General features: G+C 43.1%; 1 protein-coding gene across 1 annotated transcript in view; it reads right to left on the bottom strand.

The window, feature by feature from the left end:
• The window catches only part of ST6GAL2 (ST6 beta-galactoside alpha-2,6-sialyltransferase 2), a 173,423-nt gene extending 162,553 nt beyond the window's left edge, over nucleotides 1–10,870 (bottom strand). The window contains exon 1 of the mRNA XM_029998892.1: nucleotides 10,815–10,870. The gene's annotated coding sequence lies outside the window, so the exon portion shown is untranslated. The remainder of the gene's footprint in view (nucleotides 1–10,814) is intronic.
• Nucleotides 10,871–23,254: the final 12,384 nt, after the last annotated feature.

The following is a 23,254-nucleotide window of genomic DNA, read 5'->3' as shown; positions in this document are numbered from 1 at the left end:
AAGCTTGTACCTTCTCAGCAATGAAAACATCAGACCTGAAACTGGAAATTTCACGAAAGCAACATTAATGGTAACATCTTTTGAGTGCCCTCACGCCACCAACAGGATACATGTATTTTTCACGTGGCGTGTTCATGATTTTCTACAATGTCTAAAAAAGGCAGCAGAGTTGACAAACTTGATCCTGTTAATTGTCAAATCCTCACTTTCAGGGCTGCATAAATCTTCTCAATAAAAGATCACAGCTGATGCTGTCAGGTCAAGAATCTCACAGCACGTTTTTGGTGCCAAGTCAAACACAAATTCCGCAGGGCTCACACTGGTAACACCTTCTTGTATTTATTTTTTTGTTCTGGATCTGTGGAATAACAGCTTCGAATTCATTCTGATGTGTTGGTGTTTGCTGCATGTGTGGGGCTGCCAATTTCTGAACCACTTGGCTTGAGAAATTGTGCTGTCAGTAAAGTCCTTCTTCTTGCTTCTGGTCCTGCCTCGCTGCCGCCTGGAGTCCAGGCACTGCACACCAAAATATCACCAGGGACACCACGAGAAAAACAGCTTCTGTCTGGTTCCACTTTGTTAAATGGCAAAAACTCTAAACTCGTTGTACCACTTTTTCATACATACGGTTTTTATGCTTTCTACAAAAATTCTGTTTCCTTTAGTTCAGAGTTACCCCTGGCAGCCTGGCCTAAAGCACTGCACGACTTGGGTTCAGTTGCAGCCTCATCGTTCCGGGCAGGCGTGGCAAGCCAAATCACCTCCATCCTCCTCTGTTTTACCCCCAGGACCTCAGGTGCCAACTTTATGTGTGTGTCAGCAGGTCTGGTAATCTCACTTGGTAACATCTTGCTTGCTGCAGCTCCGGGGGCACGTCTGCCACAGAAGCTAATGCCGCAGCTCTCACCTTATGCTTAATGCAAACCCCAGCCTGTGAAAAGCGATGCCTTGTTTCACCCACACCGTCAAGCCCCGCAGGACGAGGTGGGAGACGGAGAGAACAGTTGCCACCAGCTTTGCTCTACAGGGTGGGCTTGGTCCCCTGGAGCTGCCAGCTCCTGCTGCTGCTGCAAAAAGGAGCCGGAGCGGGACCTCACCACCACCCATGGGGAACCCATCGCCCTTCAGACCCTCCTTAAAGCCATAAGAAAAATGGAAAAACCTGCATCGAGGCAAAGAGGCGTAGTTTCATGCTGCCGCCAGCGTTCCTCCGGCTCAGGTGGACCGCTCGCCGTGCCGCAGAACTGGGGTCTTCTACCCCACGGCAGCTTGGGTTAGCATCGCTCCTAGCTGGGCCAGTCCTCTCCCACCGTAAAGCCACCCGACCCTCCGCGAGAGGCTGTCCCCGGCTCCCGGGGTCGGTGTGCTGTCACTCACGCCCAGCCTCCGCAGGTTCGGGCTTCAGCAGCCTCTGGTGTGTTTAAAAGAGTACCAGGGGCTTGGCAAGACATCGGACGTCGGACACTCAACTGCACAAAGCTGATCTCACCTTGCCGTGGGCCAGACTGCCAAACGAACAAATGGCACCAAAACTACCTCATCATTTATTTATTTATTTTTATTTTTTTAATGCTCAAGCTTATACCCTTGATCCTTTGAATTATAAAGCAATTGTGGAGCCCTACTGAGCTGTGCCCATCATGGAGCTACTAAAGGTCTCCTCCCAGGCACCCTCCACAGCAGCCTGCCTAGAGACAAAGCCCCACACCAAGATCCATTTTCAGGTAACAGGTATTCCCAGGCTTCCAACAAGGTCTATCAGTGAACCAGGCTGGGCTTCTGCTGCCGGAGAAATCTGCCAAGGGAAAAAATGGGCCTGAAGAAGGTGCCACTCCTATGTACTGTTCTTTCATTTGAGGCAGAGGGGGAGAAACCGTGCTTGTGTGCACTTCTCTTTATCTCTCAGGAGCATCTGTTCCCACAGATGATCTTGGCTAAGGATTTTTTGCAGTTGTTTTCCAAAGCCTGACAAATTAGATAGACGCTAGTCCTTCCCCTCTGATAAATTTCATATGAACATGGCTCAACTTCCTTTGATAGATTTGCCCTGGAGTTTGTAAATATCTTTCTGAAGAGCATCGTTTTATTTTATTTTATTTTATTTTATTTTATTTTATTTTATTTTGTTTTGTTTTATTTTGTTTTGTTTTGTTTTGTTTTGTTTTGTTTTATTTCAGTTCATAATTTCATTTCAGAATTGATCAAATCATAGTAGCTTCAAGCTTATCATAGGCAGGGTTTTTTTCTCACCTATGCTGATAGGCAGATCTAATGTTGGCTTGATCGCTTGGACAGATTGGCCTCCGCTGAGTCGTGGATAGAGAGTGCCTGGGGATAGCCCCAATACACTAGTTAATGAAAGGGAACACATTTGAACTACTAGAACTAACAGTTATGCAAGCAACAGGGCATTATCTGTACTCCATGTTCAAATGAATGGTGTTGGCACTGCAGGATGACAGATAAAGGTAGCATGGCTCTTCTCTTAAATTCCCTTAAAAGTTCCTTTTTTTTTTTTTTTTTTTTTTCCCTGAGAGTAGAAGGCTCTGATTTGCTTGCCCATGGATCTCTTCCAGTCTGATGTCTCATGCTATCATCACCGATGTGGTTCATACGATGATACTGTAGCTGGAAGAAGGGGAGTGGACAAAGCTTGTGAGCGTCATATACCAATGTGCCACTCTGGTTCTGAATGGATCCTGCACTAAATACAGAGGGATTGTCTGCTGTGGGAAAGAAAGCAAAATAATCATACTGTCACTGAAAATAAATTGAAGGTTCACATACAGTGCTGTAGCCCAAGGGCACTTTCTGTCATGTGCTCATTTTTTTCCAGCTGGACAATTTTCACCCTTCTTTGTTCATTCTAAGATGAACCTCCTTCTCCAGCCTTCTTCAAACAACCGAAAAGCAGCCCAAGGTTTGGCTGAAAATCCAGATGGAAGATTATGGAATCTACATATCTTAAATGAGATGGATGAGTAATGCAGCTTACTTGTCTAAATCTCTCAGAAATCCAAATTACATGCCACATGTTACTCCTTAAGCTAGTCAAGAGAAGTTTTCTTTTCTTTTTTAATTAATTCAGGCTAAATGCCTTTAATAACTGCAGAGCTGAGAAGAAAGAGCACTGCTGTAAACAGTGTTTTGATTTCATCTGACCTTTGCATTATGAGATCAGATCTCAAGATACATTATCTGGAAATGTGATGGTCCTTAATTTTTTCCTTTGAGTGTCACTGGTTTAAGCAGCCTTCACAAGGTTGGCAGTTCATGCAATCTATAAGCAGTAGCTGGTTGCTCTAGTATGCTTTCAGTTTCTACTTGTTAAAAATGAAAAATGAGAGCTGTGCTGATATACAGGTGTTGCATGTTTCTGGGGGAACAGCTTTGGAACACAGCTGTAGAGTGGGTACTTCCAGACATAGCAATATGTATATATATATATATATTTATATATATGTTTATACTGACACTTTGCCGAACCAAAATCACAACACTGAGTATCTTAAGATAAGATTAAATCCAGATTTAAACCAGGCAGGCTTAGCCAACTCTAATAAATAACATACTCATTACAGAGATGTAGAGTTGCTTGCTTAGAAGTCCATGTATAGCTGGGTGGATTAGTTGCATCTCAGGAGAAGTAAGCCTTCTGCCTCCCAATAGCTGTGTTCATGCAAACTCAGATGCACATGCCTGCATCCGTGACCACAAGTGAAATGTATGTGATTTGTGCTTGAGGAGAGAGTGGAATCTGTTAGCTAACATGGTCACCGTCTTTATAAGCATTGTCCTTTCCTGGAAGCATTCAAAAAATTGAACAGATGGCAAAAGCCTGATGACTTTTCAGATATTTTATCTGGAGCGCGATGCAAGTGACGCACTACCATGATACACGTTCTCCTCTCCCTCCATTAGCCCGTTCCCAACCCTGCTCCTGTCCAGATATTCCGCTGCTAGCCAAAGAAAATATCAGTTTTAATATAGTCCCAGCCCTAAGCCAAGAGAATCAAATCTTAGTGAGAAAGGACATGCAAGCGCCCTTATTCTTTGTCTTTTAGCTTGCTTTTCTTACTAGCCACTTCTGAGGGGAGGCCAAGTTAAAAACCATGGCAGCTAGCTGAGTAACAGAGGTGCTGAGCTCCGACCTGAGACAAACCTGGCAGCAGGATATTGGGCTAGAAAAATATGCTCAGGGAATTCAAAGGGGATCTGTGGTGAAAGTAAAGCAGTACCTCACACCTGTATTGCTCTCTGTAGTGCCTTGGAAAGCATAATCCGATGGTGCTTCCCAATGAGCAAAGCAGAATGAACGCTTGCCTGCTTTGCATGCCATTCTCGTGAAGAAATCAATTTTTCATTTTTAAATATGACATTGCACCTACTTACAATTTCTAAGGCTACGTACTGCAATTTGCTGGCACAAACAACTGATCCTATAAACTTCAGCAACGTCAGGTAACGTCTGTAGGGAGCTGAATCAATAAATAAGCTCTCTCTCCTCTGTTGCTGAGTGATTTCACCATCAAATGACTTTGTTTAATACTGTGAAAGTGGCCAACTATACTGTGTCACTCAAGAGAAAAAGAAATTTGGAATCTGAAATCATGGGGAGTGGAGAACCACGCACTATAATTATTTCCCTGGAGCTCCATCAGTGGGTTTGTGGTTAACCATAGAGGTAGGAACTGCTGCCTCCTGGGATCTAATCTCAGAGACAGTGAACAGGGACATTTGGACTCTGTGACAGAAAGAAGCAACTTGGCACCAGCGGTGCCCCAAAAAGAGGATCGGAGCTGCAATCGCAACATACAGGGCTGCCAGATTTCCCAATTGTACAGAAAAGACATGAGTGTCTTTTTCCGTGCCAGAGTCAGGGTGCTTGCTCTGATAATAAGCTCTAGGGAGTTGATTAAATCTCTAGAAAGAAGGCAGCAGCTTGGAGAAGAAGCTCTTGGGAGTTTTCCTCTTCTGTGCTGAGTCACCTTGTTGACCTCTGGTTGAATGCAGCTGAAGGACAACAGGGGTTTATGAGCTGGGTGGACCTGGCTTTATCTGAAGGCATTTTACAACAATTCAGTTTGAACACAATGAAAGAGATCTTTCTGCATTTATTTGAGTTTTCTTTTTAAGACTGTTATCAGAAATTAGGCTTTTAGTTGAGCTACAGAGGTGGTCAGCTTTATTCTGTCTTTCTCAAGAGCAGCATAAAAAATAATTTTCAGTAAAATTTCTTGTTGTTTTTTTAAACCTGTATTTTGACTCTTCTCCCTGTCCTGTACTGGGCTGCTGTAACTTGTATTCTCCTCCCAGTGATCCCCGTGGAGCGATGAGACAGGCAAAGATGTAGAACAGCTGCTCTGTACAGGCTCCTCGCCCCCTGAAACAGCCCTCGTCTACTCTGTTCTGTCCCTACAACCAGGTTTAACCACCCTTCAGTGGATGAAATTAATCAAGGATTGATTCACTAAATGCTTTTACTGCAGCTGAAAGATGGTTTGTTGCTCTTTAAAGGAGGAAGAGAAGACCCTTCAAATTTTGTTAAAATATATTTTAATATAAAAAATACTAAATAGAAAGATAAGAGCAGGCGGTTCTCCAAAATCTGCTCCTGCTTCACACAGCCTGTTCCAGCCAAATGCACCGAGTTAGGCTTGGGACATAGATGCATCAGGAAGATGGGCTGCTGTTTGGATTGTTTTGTGCTGAATTTTACTGAAGCTGCCAGCTGTCAGTGATATGAGTGGGTTTCTGGTCAGAAAGAAAATTCTGCAAGAATACACCTTGTTAGGGCACCTATCAGCTCCCCATGGATTCACCTTATCTAGTCAGCTGTCAAAAACAAACACTGTAGTGAGTTCTGTGGAGCCCATATAACTGTCAAAGAAATCAGTATCTCTCAGTATCCTTGACATAATTGCCACGTCCATTCCCAGCCACTGATTCCAGAAATGGTATGCTAAGTCTCTTCTTCAAACACTTGGGTGAGGAGATTTGGTTATCTGTTAAGAGGGTCCAAGTAGTCGATGGGGGAACCGAAGCCCTCTGGGACCACAGCACCGGTCCTGGAAGGGGTCTGAAGCCCGCAGGTGATGCTCCCAGCATCACTGGCACCGTCCAGTTGGCTGAGGCTGCTACTAAGAACATCAGTTAGTGGTACGTGGGGAAAATTCTTTTGCAGGAGAACCTACAGGCTGCAGCCAAGGATCGTGTAGGTGCTGACTGTGTAGGTATTGTGCATATAATAAGGCACAGTCTCTGCCCTCAGTATGCTGTATAGGCAAAGAAGACAGAAGAAGGGTGTATACTTGGAGGGGGAGGCAGAAATATTATCTCTCTTTTGCAGCTGAGGAACCATACAATCTTAAGCTCTGAATGCTAGCAACTGAACATCAGGGTCAGATTCCCATAAAAGGAATTGTTTACCAATTTTTTCATTTGCAAGTAGCATCTTTAAGACATTGAGGAAGAGAAAGGAATAGCGTTGCATCTGAATGAAAATCCTTAGGTGTTACGGCAATGTATTAAAACATATCACATCTGAGTGTTTGTCAAGTACGATATGCAAGTGGCTAATGCTGCAGTCAAATGCATTTTTCCAAGGAATCAGCTGCTTTCTTACTGCATTTATCAAATATATCTCCATGGAATGATATTTTCTAAGACATGAATCAACACAACATATGTTATAGTGCTTCAGCTTTGTTTTCATAATGAAAAGAAGCTGCTTTAATAGCATCTGTTGCAGTGCTAGGAACATATCCTGCCACAGTTTCTCAGTGAAAAAACTCCAATTTCAAGTCAAAGAACTTGGATCCAGCTTTAAAGGAATGGACAGGGTAGTTGTGATCATGCCTGCTATTACCTAGTTATCTGTTCTGTTCTCCTCTCCTTCCTTTAATTATTTAGCAGAGTTAACACAAAAACACAGTAAAGGAAACACTCAAACTCAGTATCATTTCTGGATACAGATTTTCTTCTTTAAGCCAGCAAGGAACTTTGACTATAAAGTCCTATGGAAGTAATCTTTTCTTTTTCATTTAGGGTTGTATCTTCCCTACGCCACAGTTGTCTTCTAAAATGTACATTGTAGATTATCTTCCTTTGAGAGAACAGTAAGATGAAAACTTGCTGTACTGGGACTTGGTAAACTGCCTCTAATCTAATTTATATTATGGGGCACCAATTACTGGGGAATTCATATGCTACTAAATGTCAGTTCCACTCTTGTCCTAGCAATGACAAAAACAATTTGTAAGTCATTCTAATCACGAGAATGCTACGCTGAAAAATCTCCTTATTGTTCCGTCACAATTCCCCTGATAACTGCAAGAGTATGGCTTTTCAAGGTCCTTCCACCCTTACCACTGCCCTGCAGTAGAAGGAGGCAGCAGATGTCTGGATTTTGAAGTCCTTTCTCCGGGGGCAGTAACAAAAAAATAATGGCAGAAGGTTTGAATAGGTTTCTCTCCTTTTGACCATGCTAAGGTGCAAGGAGTTACAGAAAAAGGAGCAGTTAGGATCAGGAGATTGCATTAGGTTTTTATCCACTCTAAATACTCTAGCTGTGGTTAATATTTTATATTTCCATGCAGCATGATAGACACGAATGTGTGCAATGATTGGAGATGTGATACCTGTTCCAAAGAGCTTCCGTCTAAATCAGACCCATGGGGATTTCACAGGAAAAGGGGAAAGAAGGAAGATGTCTGAGGACAGCAGGGAGGGCGTTTAGGGCAACAAACCATGAATTACACCAGTCTTTGCTTCCTTGGTTTGATTTTGCAATTCTTATAAGCAGAACTGTAGTCAAGTCATGCAAACAAAAGCTACACTTGGCACAGGGAATACCCTTTGAAAATCCCTGTTTATTCAGTAAACAAGGATATATGGACCGTTATGCTTCAGTGATGGGTATTGAAATGCCTGGATTGATACATTTTGCTATACATAAATAGAGAGGGGAAATACAAAACCTTGATGTATAAAAGGATTACAAACTAGAAACATAATTTAAAAGAACTCTGCCAGTGCTTGAGTATCTGGCATTTTCTGCTTCATGAATCGTAATCGTTGATGGGGGGCAGGGAGGAGAGCTCATTTCAAGTCAGAGAGGCAACAGAGAGGATTTCTGATGAAAACCCAGGTTGGCTTGAAGGGACATTTAGATTTCTGTGGCTCGTGCTGGCAAGGTCTGAAGACTTTTTGTAGCAAGGAGAACTTAGGACCATGCCTGGGCATCCTCCAGAAATAACTCCTCTGGGGCTGGTAGGGTGGAAGGGGTAAGTCACTGCCTGGAGGCACATGCTGACTACACGGTAACACAGTCAGATCAGCCCAAAACATAGGCAACATCTCCTGCCCACCACTTACGAGGGTATCTGCTACATGGGTGTGTGGGTACACGATCACAAGTAGGGCAGTCTGGTCTGTCAGGTGCACGTAGTCCCTTCCAGAGGAAGAAACAAATGGTTCCCACCTCACTGCGCTCCTGAGAGAAGGGAGGGGAGGCAGATCCCTTGTGCCATGGGTGAGGCTCTGCAGAGCATACACTGCCCATGATAAACAAAGATCTTGCCTATCAGCCAAGACACTTTCCCAGTTCCTTTTTCTTGTGCTGGGTTGCATCATCCTCACAGAGAACAACACTTCCAGTAGGCAGAAAGGTCACGGCATCCAGCCCCCGGTGAACAGCCCCCAGCATTTTTCTACCATCCTGACCTGGAATTCAGTTGCTTTGAGAACATCCTGCCATGCTGATAGCAAACAGATGACAGCAGAGTCTGCTTACTAAAATGAATGTGGTCAAGGCTGAATTTGATACAAGGATGTGGCACAGAGCTGAAAAGAGTTACCTGTTCCATCCCCCCCTTCGCACTGGTATTCTTCTCATTGAGGTGTTTCTGCTCTTTCATACATCCATGCAGATGATGAGAGCAAAACAAACTTAGAAAAGGCACTGTGCATTTGTATTCAAGAGTATTCTAGCAACAAGCTTATGTAGTTGATGGACACAAATACAAAAAAAACCCCAAACGTGTTCTTTCCTTATAGCTTTTTCTCCCCCCTCCCCCCCCCGTTGGAGATTATTATTGTCTATATTGCACCCCAGTATTATATTTAATGCACTAAGCAGCTCCAGTAATGATGCAATTTTGACAACATTTTAATTTATTGGTGAAGTAATGTTGCCTCCGAAAACCTGGAACATGAGGCATATTCCTACTTGTAAACTCCATTGCATGAAGTTATGTAAGGTCACTTATCAATCCTCTAGTCGTCTGCACCCCTTAGCATGATCCCCCTATCAATATAATGTAAAATGACTGAGTTTCAGGAAGCAATACCTATTCTGTGCTTGGCTGCAAGTCTGAGCTCTGTTTTAATATTAGCTTATAAAAGTTGTCCCTTAATAAACACTGAAGTCTTCTGAAAGGGGGAAAAAAATGTCAGTCTGGTCCTTTTGACCTGTAGAAGAGATGTGAATTTACTCACACTAACTGGAAAGCAACCACTGCAGACCTAAAACCTAATCCTTTGAGCTATCGTGTTTGCTCAGTAGCAAAGAAAATGATGTCTAGGGACATTAAGCAGCAGTTTCAAATCACGAGTGTATGTTTTCTGAATATAAGGAGCAGCTTTCCCCCTCATAGTTATAAATACGGCTGTGTCACCTCTGTGATCCCATGGACAGCTGTAGCCAAGGAGGTCTGGACTGGACTAACAGTAACAGATGAGCCAGCGGTCCCGTGCCCTGCTCGTCAGGCAGCCAGCTCTTCCAGATTGGATTTATCCATCAGGGGAGTAGGTGTGGGTTCAGTTAGGAGACAGTCATTCTGTTAATGCTCTGTATTGCTAGACAATAACCTCCGGCCTGTCCCTGGAGTAACTCGTTCATACTGTTCAAATCAAAACGCAGCCAGCTCCAGGGTACCGGGACCCTCGGATAACGGCATCATTCCAGCCTCTCCTTTCAAACGCCATTGCTCAGCTGGGGCGAGGAGAGCCGCGACCTGACCTCTCCGATGGCCTCTATCATTTTCTGGTGAGCCCAATGAGCTTGATTCATGGCACCAAGGTAAAGAAGAAGAGTGCCTGTCTGGGAGTGCTTTTTGCTACGTATACTGGAAGGAGCTACCTGGAGAGCACCACTTCTCAGGCGGATGACTAATAAAACATGTGATACAAGCACATTTAACAAGCACAAACATCGGTGTCTTGAGCAGTAAATGTGCATCTCCTAGCTTTTTGGACTTTTCCTGAGCATGGTAAATCTGTGCAATCAACACCAGAAACAAGGACAAGAATGTACATGCAAATAAAAAGCACACGTATCTCCTCTATAGCTTCAGCTCTCATCCCTCTTCTGATAAAAGTTCTACATTTCAAAAGCCATCAATCAGCAGGAAGACACAGTTTCTTCTCTCTGAGCCTATTAACACGTTCAACACTATAAAAGGGGACAGGAAGACAAGAGGAAAATGACAGGGGGAAACAAAACCGAACCAAACCACTCTTCTTGCAGTTCTGAGAAACATTTACCAATCTCATCTCCGGTAGAAAAATCCTGCTCTGTTTCAGGCACTCCTGAACGTACTTAGCATTGCTCTTGAGCACACAAAACATTCCTCGCAATCGCCTTCGCATCCCAGCAATCCACAGAAGATCTTACACATTTATTACAGAAAATCTTTGAAATCTAATAGATCTTAAGCTGCACACAGGCTCTGAGAGCCCCCACGGCTCCCTGCCACCCCCCCTCCTGCCTTTTGCTGAGTTAATCCGCAGCTCTGCCGGCTAAGGGGACTTACCAAGGGCTTTTCGATGGGAGAATGCAGTTAGGAGCTCTCACACACTGGAATAGCTGCTACCCAGTAATGAAGCAGGAACTGAGAAGTCTCACTCTTTCAATAGCTATTCAGGTAGTGCTGCCAGCTTTCTCTAGCTCTCTGCATACACACACATGGGGCGGGCGGGGGGGGGAAAGGGGGGGGAGAGAGAGGGGGAGACGCAATAAACTCTGACTATAATTATGAGAGCTCCTTTCTACAAATTACAGCAGCAAGAGATCCCTTCAGCAGCCTTTTTAGCATGATCTCTTCAAAAAGGAGTCCCTTACAGGAAACACTGGATCCTTCCTATTCTCTTTCTCTTTTTTCCCTTTTTTTTTTTTTCCCCCGTAAGAAAAATTAAAGCCAGATCTCTCAGAGATTTAGTCATTGATATATCATAGGGAGGTTGTTATTTGGAGTTTTGATTATTTTTTTCTTTTTATGATGAAAGTTTTGTTATGAAATTCAGCCTAGTTTGCAGGCAAAAAGAGACCCGACTGCTCTTTATAAGGAGCAGCCTCCCAGGAAAGCAGTTTAGATCAATAATTTCATGCATTTAATGACAGTACTTATGAAAGAAAGTATCTGTGCTGAGCAATTCACTAACTGGGAAGGTAACAGTTTAGTAAATACATATCACTGCCTTTTCGTACCTACATACATCATTAAGGGAAAAAACAATACCACGTGTAAATTAATAGGAGGATATATAATGGAACCCCTGAACTTGGAAATATTTTACAAAGAGCAAATGTACAGTGCCCCAACATGCTGGTTCCACAAGGAATGAATGTCCAGTCTGTCAGTTAGTGATGATGGTTACTTGCTCCTAATACACATGAAGTAAAAACTGTCATAAAATTTTGGAATATTATTGCACTTGGCAAAGGGATTTGAAGGATTTAAGAAAGTTAAATCTCCGCGACAGATCCTTTCTTTATTAAAAAATCCTCTTTCTCTGAAGCTTTAAAATTATTTATCTTTTCATTACTTCTGATGTCACCTTTGATAAAAATCAGATAAAATATATCCTCTCCCTAACTAAAAGAAGAAAGTGTTCTGGAAGACTTCCCTCCGTCAGTCCATCTCTCTTGCTCACACATAATCACCCATACACCCACCTACACACATGCACAACATGACAGCAAATGTAACAACTGGGGGAAAAAATCACCAATTTCCTTTCATTTACTAGCAGCCTTGTTCCCCAGATAGCAATGGCTTTGTCCAGATCTTGGTACAACCTCAATAGCCACAGAGTCATCTGTAAAGCAGATGAAAAAAGGGTGAAAAAATTAAGCAGAGCATATGAATGTGACTTTGCCCCCGTGAGCAATGCAGGCAGCACCACAGAATCAGCTCCGCAGAGCCCCAGTGTGACAATGACTTTAAGGACCGTTGCTTGGTACCACCATTCAGAGGCATGAGGAAACCTTGTAATAAGGATGGAAATGGGGAGAACAGAAGAGAAAATAATTAACAGAAGCCTATTAAAAAAGCAGTCACAACCGAGAGTTGTGCCTTATTGACAGCTCTATCTAAAACACGTTAATGCTCTGCAACGCTCCATGACACACTTGTTCAGGCTGCTAACCTTTTTGCAGGGGATGTTTTCACGCACAGCTGTCCAGTTGTTAATCTCCAAAGCATGTACTTAGTATTTAATTACTCTTCACCAAAGACAAATAATTCTGGGGGCTTGCCAAGTTTATTAGGAATTCATAAAACATGAAGTGTTCAGGCAGAGGATACTTCTGAGGCTTTGATTTGTCTCAGTAGAAGGAGAAGTTTTGAAAAGATGGAAAATTCTGTCCTTCATTGTCCCTGCCTCCTTCCTGCTCAGAGACAGCAGGTGGTGGATACAACTTTGTGTTTAAGCTCCAGACAAGCCCTTCCTGGCATCCTAAAGGGACCCCAAAACGGATGGGCTCAGGAGGCATCTGGAGTCGTTGCAGGGCATGGCGAGTAGCAGCCGTGACTTCCAAGTCTTTGTTTTCCCCAGCATAAAAAGGAGGGACTATTAGCAGCCTACAGCCCATACTTTGCAGCATCTCACTGTTAGCATCATTTGCTGTGGAAGTTCACCCTTATGAAATATATGCTCAGTCTCCCTATTCGTCCTCTGGAGAAGGCAGCCAGGAGACTGGTAAGCTGCGATGCTTGCAACGCCGTAGAGGTGCTCCCAAGGTCAGAAGTGCTCTGCCAGCGCTATTGGTACCTGTCGGTACCCCAACGAAAGCCCCAACTCTTCCCCATCGCAAGCACCCTCGCTGCAGGACCGTGAGGGTCTTAAATCCCCCTGCTACACTCCCACAGCTGGCACGTCTGCACGACCGCAGCAGGATAGAGCGTGGCTTGGGGAAGAGCTGCGGGGATCTGCCATAGGTAGAGCATCCCTGCCTTGCGGGCTCTAGTAGCTGAAGTTGTTATTTTTGAAAAGCTTGTTTCTAGGAATTACAAGTAGGCAGTGGGAATCTGTTTACATCATGAGGGCAACCTGAATAGCTGACATTTGACATCTTTTTGCATTAAAAACAAACTTTCCAGCCCTCTAGCTACTGCTCCACCTGGACTTGCTAAAAGAAGGCTTCACAGAGAAGAATGGAAACAAAGGGTTCAAAGAATGCCTATTACCTTTAGAATGACAGGAGGGCTCTGTTCTTAGGGGATTATATTAATTCAGTCAGATCTGTGGGTTGTCACTTGTGAGGACATGCAACTTACACTTTAATAAAAAAGATTCCTTTTTGTAGTGCAAGTAAAGAGGCCGGGAGAGCTCTCCCATAAATTACTGCTCTACAACTTGGAAAGAACTAACAAATCATCTGTGACCTGTGAATCTAATTTTACTGTGCAAAGAACTTTTCCTCTAGGGCTCTTTTCCTGATACGTGTATCTATTTGCCATTCTTCATTGACATAAACCAATTTCTGTGGTTTGCCTGTCAATAACTGTACTTAACTTATAATGTGTAATAGTAAAGCCATTGACCTCCAGTAGAAGCAGGTTCTTAAAGAAACAGCTCTCGTTATCCTTGGGATATGCAACATTTTGCTTTAAATACACCTCTGAACCGAAATGTGCATTTAGTATACTAGAGGATGAGGATACTATATGTTTTTTTCTATTTCTTGCATGGATGTTACTCTCCATCACTATCAACTGGGAGTTTTACACACTAGTATCTTGCTTACTGTCTGAAAATAATACGACATCTAATAGGGCACATGATACTTTGGCAGCCAGCGTGGAGTGGGTACTGACTGGTGCTAGCATGTCCTAATGATGTTTTTTCCTCTGTCTCTTCATCTTCTTCCTAACATTCTCCATGCATGACTGATTGGCCAGAAAGGTTACACTAAGGGAGTTGGTATCACCGCACATTTCATAATAATGTCGGAATTATCCCACATTATGTCAGTTTTACTAACACAGGAGAATCAATATTAATTTTACAATGAAAAGAAATCTGAGTGATCTGAGATATGGAAATACATAACTCGTGCATGCAAACAGCCTGTGCCCTGTGGGTGACACCACAGACATACTGTCCTAATGAAAGCATTTCCCTTTTTGTGGTGATAGCTTGGATAAAACTGATTTCTGAAGACATAACGATCCCCTTTCCCTCCTTTCTCACAAAACTAATTATTTTACAGTGCAAAGATACAGACACAGACTGTCTTTCAACAGTGATTTTTGTGAGTGTTAGACTGCCAGAATTAAGCATGTACATGTTAATGTCACAAGGGCAAGATTTTACCCCATTGATTAAAGGCAATTTATGGAAGGGAGGTGGGGAATTTTTATGACAATGCTTATATTCTGTTCTCATTTACATCCAGGTAAACCTAATTTCAATGTAGTTATTATTGATTTGCAGCCATGCTAACTCTGGTCCCCAACACAAAATTAATCAAGCTGGTGTTGTCAAGTCTAGGATAGTATGTAAAAAACCCATAAATGCTATTTGACACATTGAGCTTTTGTACCTATAAATATTGACTTGTGGCTTTTTTAATTCCATATGCCATCAGCAGAAACTTCTGCAATGTCGTTGCAGAACCCAAACCTCAAGGTCAAGCTGTATCACCCTCAAGGTTTCCAGGCCACACTTTGTGCCACTGGCATTTTGAAGCCATTATTCTGAACAGGCTGTTTCTCTGTAAGTGGAAGAAGTTGATGGCAAATGACAATTTTTTTTTAATTGTGTATCAGAACTAATGCACTGCTTGTGTCGGCTGAAGAGAAAGATAATTTACAGTAATGTTTATTAACTAACTAGAATTACATAAAGTTTTGTAATCCAGAAGGAACCAGGCAGGGAGAGAACTCTTTATAAAGCCTTTGTATTTGTTTTTTCTGTGTTTAAAAGAAAACACACAAATTAATCTTGATGTAGTTCAATAAAACCTGAGCTACTGAGTTGAAAATATGTTCTACTGTGCCGTTTTTTAAGGTCTTCATGGTAAGGAATGTTCTAGGCAGATCCATTCGGAAGCTCTGTCTGACTCAGGATGCCATCGTGGTGGGCTTCTATCCTTAAATTGCCTGACCTAGCAGATCGAAAGACAGACTAAGTCTGACACTGGAGAGACCCTCAGCACATGTAAAGCTGCCTGTTTCTGCTATGAAGACCCAAAGCTGAGTTAGGGTAACCCAACTGGTAGCTCACCAGTTACTGAAAGCAAGCCTTAAACTGGGTTTCCACTTTCTTATTTTCATTTGGGGAGTTTTAATGGCGCTCACCACCTATTGAAATCTGAGGATGCAGAAAAGCATGGTAATTGCTGTTGAGTGGACATATTTAAATACCCGAGAAGTAGAAAAGAAGGACATTAGGGAAGGAAATGCTAAACTAACACGAGGAGCACAGCTATCCTGGGGAGGTGACGGCTAGCCAGGCAGAAACAGCAGCACAAACGAGTGAGGTGGGCGTAGAAGTGGTCGGCTGCTGAGTCCAGTGTCTTTTTCAGCAAGTCCTTATCTCCCCACGCTTTGGTCTGGCAGACAGCCACCATACAGCATGGCTAGCTTTATCACTCCCTGCATTTTGAACGTATCGGCAAAATTCATTCCCATCCATTAGAGCACTTGTGCTAGCAGCCAGGTTAACTGATCTGGCAGCGGGTTTGTTTAGGTTCCACCTCTGTCCCCATCAAGTAGCTGTGGCAGTAAGTCCTAAGTGATGTAAAGGAGATGGTTCCTCTCTCCGGACTCCGGATGGCTGTGGTGGTGGCTAATAAGCATGTGTGGGTGTTGCTGCTGTGTTTGATGGAGAAGAGTCATGTAAGCGTGACAGGAAAAGCAAGCTGCAAACATGGGTTGTACCGCTTGCTTTGGAAGTGCTGAAATGTGTGGTCGTGCTGATGCCTTCCAGATCCGAGTGCCACAGCTGTGGGGCAGTCGCTAAAATGTCTGGGAAGTGCCTAATAGTGCATGGTTTCATGATATGACATGACAGAAATTATTAGCTTACCTCTGCCAAAAGGGACAGTCTGGTCACCCCCTCCCACCTCATCCCAGCTCTGATTTCCATGGCATATCTTGAGCCAGAGCTGGGTCTCCTCTGACTGCACGATAAGAGGTTCAACACATTAAATGGCAGAAAATTCACCCAACATGTAAAGTGGATAATATATCTCCGAGTTAGTGATGAGAATGGGTTTACTCCAAGTACAGAGGAGCATCAGAGCCAGCACCGGACCAGGTAAGGGAGGAGCAGAGGATGGGAAGGGGTGCGAGAATTCTCCTTTTCAGCAGCAGGGAAACATTAGCACAGTGCAACCTATCATAAAATCATACACGAGCATACCTCTGAGGTAGTTTACTGCATTGCAACTCTCTGCAGTCACGAATGCCTTTAAGATTGTTTTTACATTAAACATTGCCCTATATGAAGTTTAATCAGCAAGGAACAATGTACTTCACCATCAGAAAATGGAGTACCTCTACAACAAACCAGATTTGAAACATCCCGGGGCTGTTGCCTCTAGATTATCAGAGAGGAAAGCACTGGAGAAAAAAATCAGAATTCTTCTGTTTCCTGAGAAAGGTAAAAACAGGATTTTGTTGTTGTTCCTTTTAAGCAAAGGGTCACTGATTATCTCAGTTCTTGTAAAAGATGATGGGTCTGACAACATGAGGGAGGGGAAAAGGGAAACCGAAAAGAGAAAAGGGACAGGATCCTCACTTCATTCTGAGTCTGAGCCTAAGCTCACATGAAAGCAACACAAAGACAGGGATTAAGCACAGAGCAGTGCCCACCATATCACCCAGGGGAAGGTGACTAAACCAAGGGGAGAAAAGTACGTGTAACTCAGGGGACAGAAGGGTGTTTGCCATGTTCATGTGGTGGTTGAGCTTGGAGACAGAGGTTATCTACCACTTGGGTAATGTTGCAGCTTCTGTCGATGTGCCCACCTTTGTGCAGAAAGTGGGGCATGGAGGAAGAGGAGTCTTGCTCTGATGGGGTGTTGGCACGTAGCCTGGATTTGCACTTGTACACAGGAACTCGGTTGTGCTCCCAGACACAGAAGTATGTGCACAGCCAACGGGAATGTGATCTGGCTGAGAAAATGGTGGTTGAAAAAAGGCGACAACATAGACTAGGTCCTGGTCATGCCAAACAACAACCATTCTTTGTAGGCAAAGTACAAATAAACTTCCTACAGTTAACCTGACATCCCAGGCTGACTTTCTTGCAGGACACAAATCCAGGCTGGCATCTGCTAACGTCCTACGACTATCCGCTTCCTTCTGAGGCCTACCAAACTTTGCTGGGCCAGAACTGATCCCCTGTGTTGCCTCTGCCCCATAACAGCACAGCATACTGCGAGGAGCTTAGGGGAAGGAATACCAGAGGGAGGTGGGGGGTGCTTGAGGGATTCAGTCTCTCTCGGTACCACCGGAGGGGTAGTTGTATCTTGCCATGCCTTGGTAAATAGTTGTCCCAATGAAGAAACGCTTTTGTCTTTGAACCGAGCCTTGTATTTTTAGCCAGGACACAACCAGTGGTGGCACAAGGCCATGTGATGAGACCTACAACAAGGGACAGAGTACAATTAGGAACCTTCAGAAAGACTGCTAAGAGGCATCAAAATCATATTCTGACTACCATGGAAGCTGGATTGCCAGATAAAAGTTGAACAAAAGCAGTGGAAGCAAGAACTGCAGAAGAAAATGAACATTAGCTATTTTTATTGTCTCCCTGAGGGAAAAGGATGAGAAAAAATAATGCCAAAAGCACAAGAATAGCTGATAAAGGTTTACTCAGCTTAGAAAATCCTACTCTTTAACATTTTTTATTCTATGAAATATAAATTAAGCCATTAGTACTTGAGGGGGTTTTGGTTTCTGAATAAATACAAATCTAAATACATTTAACTTGGTGTCTGAAAACCCTGAAATCCTGAGAAGACTTGAGATTATCCTAACTACACAAATAGGCCATTGTAGGAAATGTCCTCCTTTATCACTTATTCAGTCCTAGGTAAAATAGTGCAAAGTAAGTTACTCCTTGTATGAAAAACAAATACACAGCAGTCAAAATATTTGGAGTAGATCTTTAGCTAAAAAAAAGTAAAAATGGAATTAGTCCAGTTTACACCAGCAGAGCATCTATGTATCTGAGAAAAGTCTGAGAGAGGAACAAAATACTGCTAAATCAGTTTGTTCCTTTTGTTTCCAGTTAATTCCCCCGACACTGCCTGTGCATGCTCTAGGCATTTTTGTAAAGATTGGGTTTAAATTCACCATGTTGCTATGCACTTAACTATGGGTTTATATTTCCGCTCAAAGAATTCATGTGTAGGGTTGTTGTTTTTGTCAGACATGACTCCACAGAGGAATAAAAGGCATAGAAAGATCAGATAATAAGAGCATTTAGAAAACAATGATAAATCTCCAGCAACGTAATTGAATATGTTGTAAATTTTAAATATAATTTATGGTTGATCCTTTCCTCCTTCTTCTCTATATAAACCCATGGTACTGAAGAAGTAGTAATGCCCTCTGCTGCTGGCCAGGCATAAGAGGGATATGGCTAAATCTCCTGGGTGCTCAGCACCTCCCGAGGTGCAGCAAGGCTTAATGTGAGGCATGCCAGAAAGCCAAATTTAAATTCCTGAATGCAAACGTTCCGCTTAACATTTTCCACAAACGGCGAGCCCACTGAGGAAAGACAGGGCAGGATTTTGCTTCAGGATAAGCAGCGGCACAGGGAAGGAGAAAAAGCCTGCCAGCAGCGGTAGACGCGGTCTGGATACGTGTACGCCGTCTTTCGTGCCGCACAAGAGTGCTCTGGCAAAGACAGCCATCGCCTGTGGTGGAGCGCACATTCTGCTGCTGCACGCGTGACAGAGAAGTTTGGGATCCACAGGCATCTCTCTCCCTTGAGGATATCAGCCCAAAGGGGCATGAAATGTGATGATCAGGGTAATCCAACTACACGCAATTCATGAATTCTGGCTGACACGCGGAAGTTGTTGCTTTGAAAAGGCTGCTGCGGGGGTTTGGACTCCTCTGCTTGCTGAGCGGCCGGGGGGAATAGAGGGCTAACCTTCATAATTTGGGCCAGACAGGCCAGCAGGCTGACTGAAGCCTGGGAAGACTAGCTGGCTTTAAACATCATTACCGACGAATTCATTTTTCCGCCCTACAGGCTGTGTGCGCGCGTGTGCGTGTGTTAGTGACTCCAGATTTCAAATGTCCCTGGAGATATACCCGATGGACTGAGAGTGTCCATGAGTTGGAGATAACATTGAACTTGCAGGTGGCAATGGGAAAGGGCTGTGCTGGCCTAGAGCAGGGAACTCACATGCTCCAGAATTTCATTTCCCTGAAGAAGTAACCAAAAACCAGGCTGTGCCCAGGAAATGTGTTAAAAAACATAGAAAATGAAAAGCAGTGCACAAGTAATGGAAAATCTGAGAAGTACAAGCTGGGCAGGCAGGGATCCAGTGCAGCAGCATGGAGAGTGTCCATGTAGGAGTAGGGGAGTTGGCTTCTTGAGCCTGTGGCATTTCCTTTATAGGCTTCAGCCAAAATGGGGCTGGATGCTGATGGAGAGCTTTTGGATGACACCCAGACCAAGAAACATGCCTGTTGCTCTACTGTCAGCAGTGACTAACATGTGCGGAGGTCTTGCTGAAAAGAAGGGTGGCGAAGTGGCTGAGCTGCCTCAAGGGGAGGCATCTTTCAAAGGACAACCATGGCAAGACATCTCTAAACTGCACGTATGGTTCTGTCATCACTGATACAACTTTTCATGTACACCCTACCATTAAAGGGTAGTCTGCTACTAACGGTGACTGTGAGGTTTTCCTATGATTCATCTTTATACCTCGGAGATGAAGAGATGTCATTGGGACCAACTGTTCCCATTTTGTAACACAGATCTCAGTGGGTCAAAACACTAACTCCGTGAGATCAAGTCGTATTTATCAGGTGGTCCAACAGGTTACTTTCTAATCACCACTGTTTAAAGAGATCAAAATCCAGTGCTATAAAATAATTCTGTCTTGCATCTAGTAAGTCTTACTGTATTTACAGAAGTAATTTTCTCAACACAGAATGCTTCTTGACTGTATTTCTCCCAGTATTTATTGCCCAATGGAGTAATTGAAGGTGCCTCAAAAGAAAGTAGGTGGAGAGATTTTGAAGAAAGGAAGTACAAAAAAGTAAGAGCTAACAGCTATTAATTATTTCCTCTTTATGTGTGTGACACACCAGTTTTAGATGCACTTACTTGTAAAGTTATTATACAGTTGTTATGGAAGCATCAAGCTGTTCACCAAGCCAATGCAAAGCATTGTAAGCAGTACTAAGTGTAAAACCAAATGAATTAATGTGTTTTTCATGGGGTTTCTTTGTTCGTTTTCTTGTATTTTTACTCCCAGGAGAAAATCAAAATGAAAACCAGAGGTCTGTTCCTGCCAACTTTTGCTCAGCTAAACCATCCCATTGATTTCAACCGAATGGCGGAAATGCCTAAGAATTATCCATGTGAGCAAAGCTTAGGAATGCCAGCTACCATGATTGATGGCAATGCTGTCTTCAGTGCAATGTTAGTTATATAAAGAAAACGCTTTGATTTCAAGACAGAAAAAAACTATTTCAGTTTTATTATTACGTGTCTTGTACCTAAAGCAGACTGGGCCAGATTCCCTGTTACCTTGCATGCTATATAAGCATTAGCATTCTCTGTAGCAAATTGCACCTAGCTTGAATGTGATATCAATGGCCAAGTGAGAAAGATGACCAAGAATATGGCTCTGGCTATTACATCATGATGATAAAAAAATAATGGGTAGCTTCATTTTTAGGGATCACCATTCTTTTTTACCTTTTTGTGGGAGATCGAGGTATTATTTGGAAACATTGGACCAAAACAGTGTGAGATGAGTTCTTCCACTGAGGAGAAATATGGTTTCCTGAACAGCCAGATAATTAGCTTGCTACAAGTGGCATCCAGGTCTGTTCAGATCCTGTGATGAAATAGAGGTAGAGCTCATGGCTTTCGTATTTTACTGTCCAGGTACAAAGGCTAGCCCACCAACAACACACTGCAAATTTTCAGTCCTTCACGCACAGTCTTGGAAATCAGTACAAGACATGAGAAAAACCTATTCCTCACTTTTAAAAATTCTAATTGAAAGTAATGGTAACATTTCCCAATAAAGTCAATAGTTTGTCCTTTTTTGTTTTTTCCTAAGGGCCTCAAGAGAAGGTCAAAGCAAGATTAGAGAAACCAAGGGAAGTTGTTTCCACCTTCAGCAGCTCTACTGAAGTCACACAATGAAAACACCTTTCCTTTTGGGGTAATTGTTAATAATTCAAGTCACTGAGACTACATGTCTGGCTATTGCTCCACAAAGAGAGCCAGCACACAATTGTTAATAATTATCATCATCATGTTTACAGTACTGACAGATTGCAGATTAATTAGTCAATGTATAGACAGAAGGGAGAACAAAAAGCCAGTGGCTAAAGGATGATGTTTAGTGTGGCTCTTGTGGACTTTTATTGGGTGTTTATTAGTTCCACTCAGTGGTCACCTGTACAATGTTTTCTGAAAGAGGGTTTGGGCCAGTCCTGGGGAGGAGACTGCGTGTCAGAAGGGTGAAGCGGGAGGAGGAAGACAGGTCAGTCACACGTCGGGGAGATCCCAGGTCATGCAGCAGAGCACCTCACATGGTAGAAGAAGCCTGTGTTTAGGCACCTGAATCTTACCTTCGGTGGTTTAGACCCAAGAGAAACACCTCTGGTAAAGCAAATATCTTCTTATAAAGAAAAAATTCACAGACTAACAACCATGACAATTAAAGTGAGGAACAAACCACTGAACACCTTCCCACCCTCAGCTGATATCACCTAAGCGTACAAGGTGGTATGACTCTGTTCAGAGATAGGATGAGTCCAGACGATCTGTGAAACCACTGCATGGTATGCAGTTGTTCACGAGCAGTGACAGCTCACTCAGCAGCCACCACCCTTCAGCAAAACACCAGGTGCATGGAAAGGCTCCGTCTCCTTCATTAACATGATGGTGTCATGTATGTACCTGTGTTTTGTCCTAGAGTTAATCCCTTTAATTAAACTGTGCTATGAAAAGCTTTCTTCGTAGTGTGTGTTACATTCCCTTAGAAACATTCACATTGATCTTGGATTTTGCCTTTAGCACACTTAACTTCTGGGTCTGTAGTAATCTGACACACTTTCTTTAACTATGAGAAAAATCTGTCTTTTTTGACTACAGCAGCACTGATTGATTCCGTGCTTACAGATGGATTTTTTTTATGGGCTCTTATTCACTGATGCTTCAGAAACCTATTGGTTGGTTGTATTCCCACAGCTGAAATAAACTGGTGGCACAGGAGAAAACTGCCACATTTGCTGAAACGCCACAGATGAATTGCTATTCCTTTAGCTAACCTTATATTTTTTTTTCTTTTCCAAGAAATGTGCTACATTTCTAAAGAGACCAATTTCAAGGGAACTGAACACTCTGCCTTTATAAAGAAAAATGAGATAATATGGGGGTGGGGAGAGAGTAGAAATATTTCTGGTTATTCTGAAAGTTTTTATTCTTTCCCAGTAAAATGTTATTAAAAAAGTATCCAAAGTTCAGTGCTGTTGGGTTTTTCTAAAAGACCTGCAGACTTAACTCATTATTCAGGTGAGTGGTCCAGAGAGGTCAGCAGGTTGGTTCCAATGAGTGATGACATTTAGCAAACTCTTACAGGATGAAAAATTAAAACACCGGTTCTGTAAGTTGCCTCACGCTGGCAGGTGCCCCTGCGTCTGGTGTGTCTTTCAGAATGGGCACAGGATCCCATTCAAGTGCTGACATTTTGGATAAATAGGTAATTTTTTAAATGCCACAGCGTACTGGCTGTGCTTTGAGGTATGTTCATGTG

Source organism: Aquila chrysaetos, chromosome 23 (genome assembly GCF_900496995.4).
Source record: "Aquila chrysaetos chrysaetos chromosome 23, bAquChr1.4, whole genome shotgun sequence".
In the NCBI taxonomy this organism is placed as follows: domain Eukaryota; kingdom Metazoa; phylum Chordata; class Aves; order Accipitriformes; family Accipitridae; genus Aquila; species Aquila chrysaetos.
The sequence above is the reverse complement of the archived record's forward strand: the minus strand, read 5'-3'. Positions and strand labels throughout refer to the sequence as shown.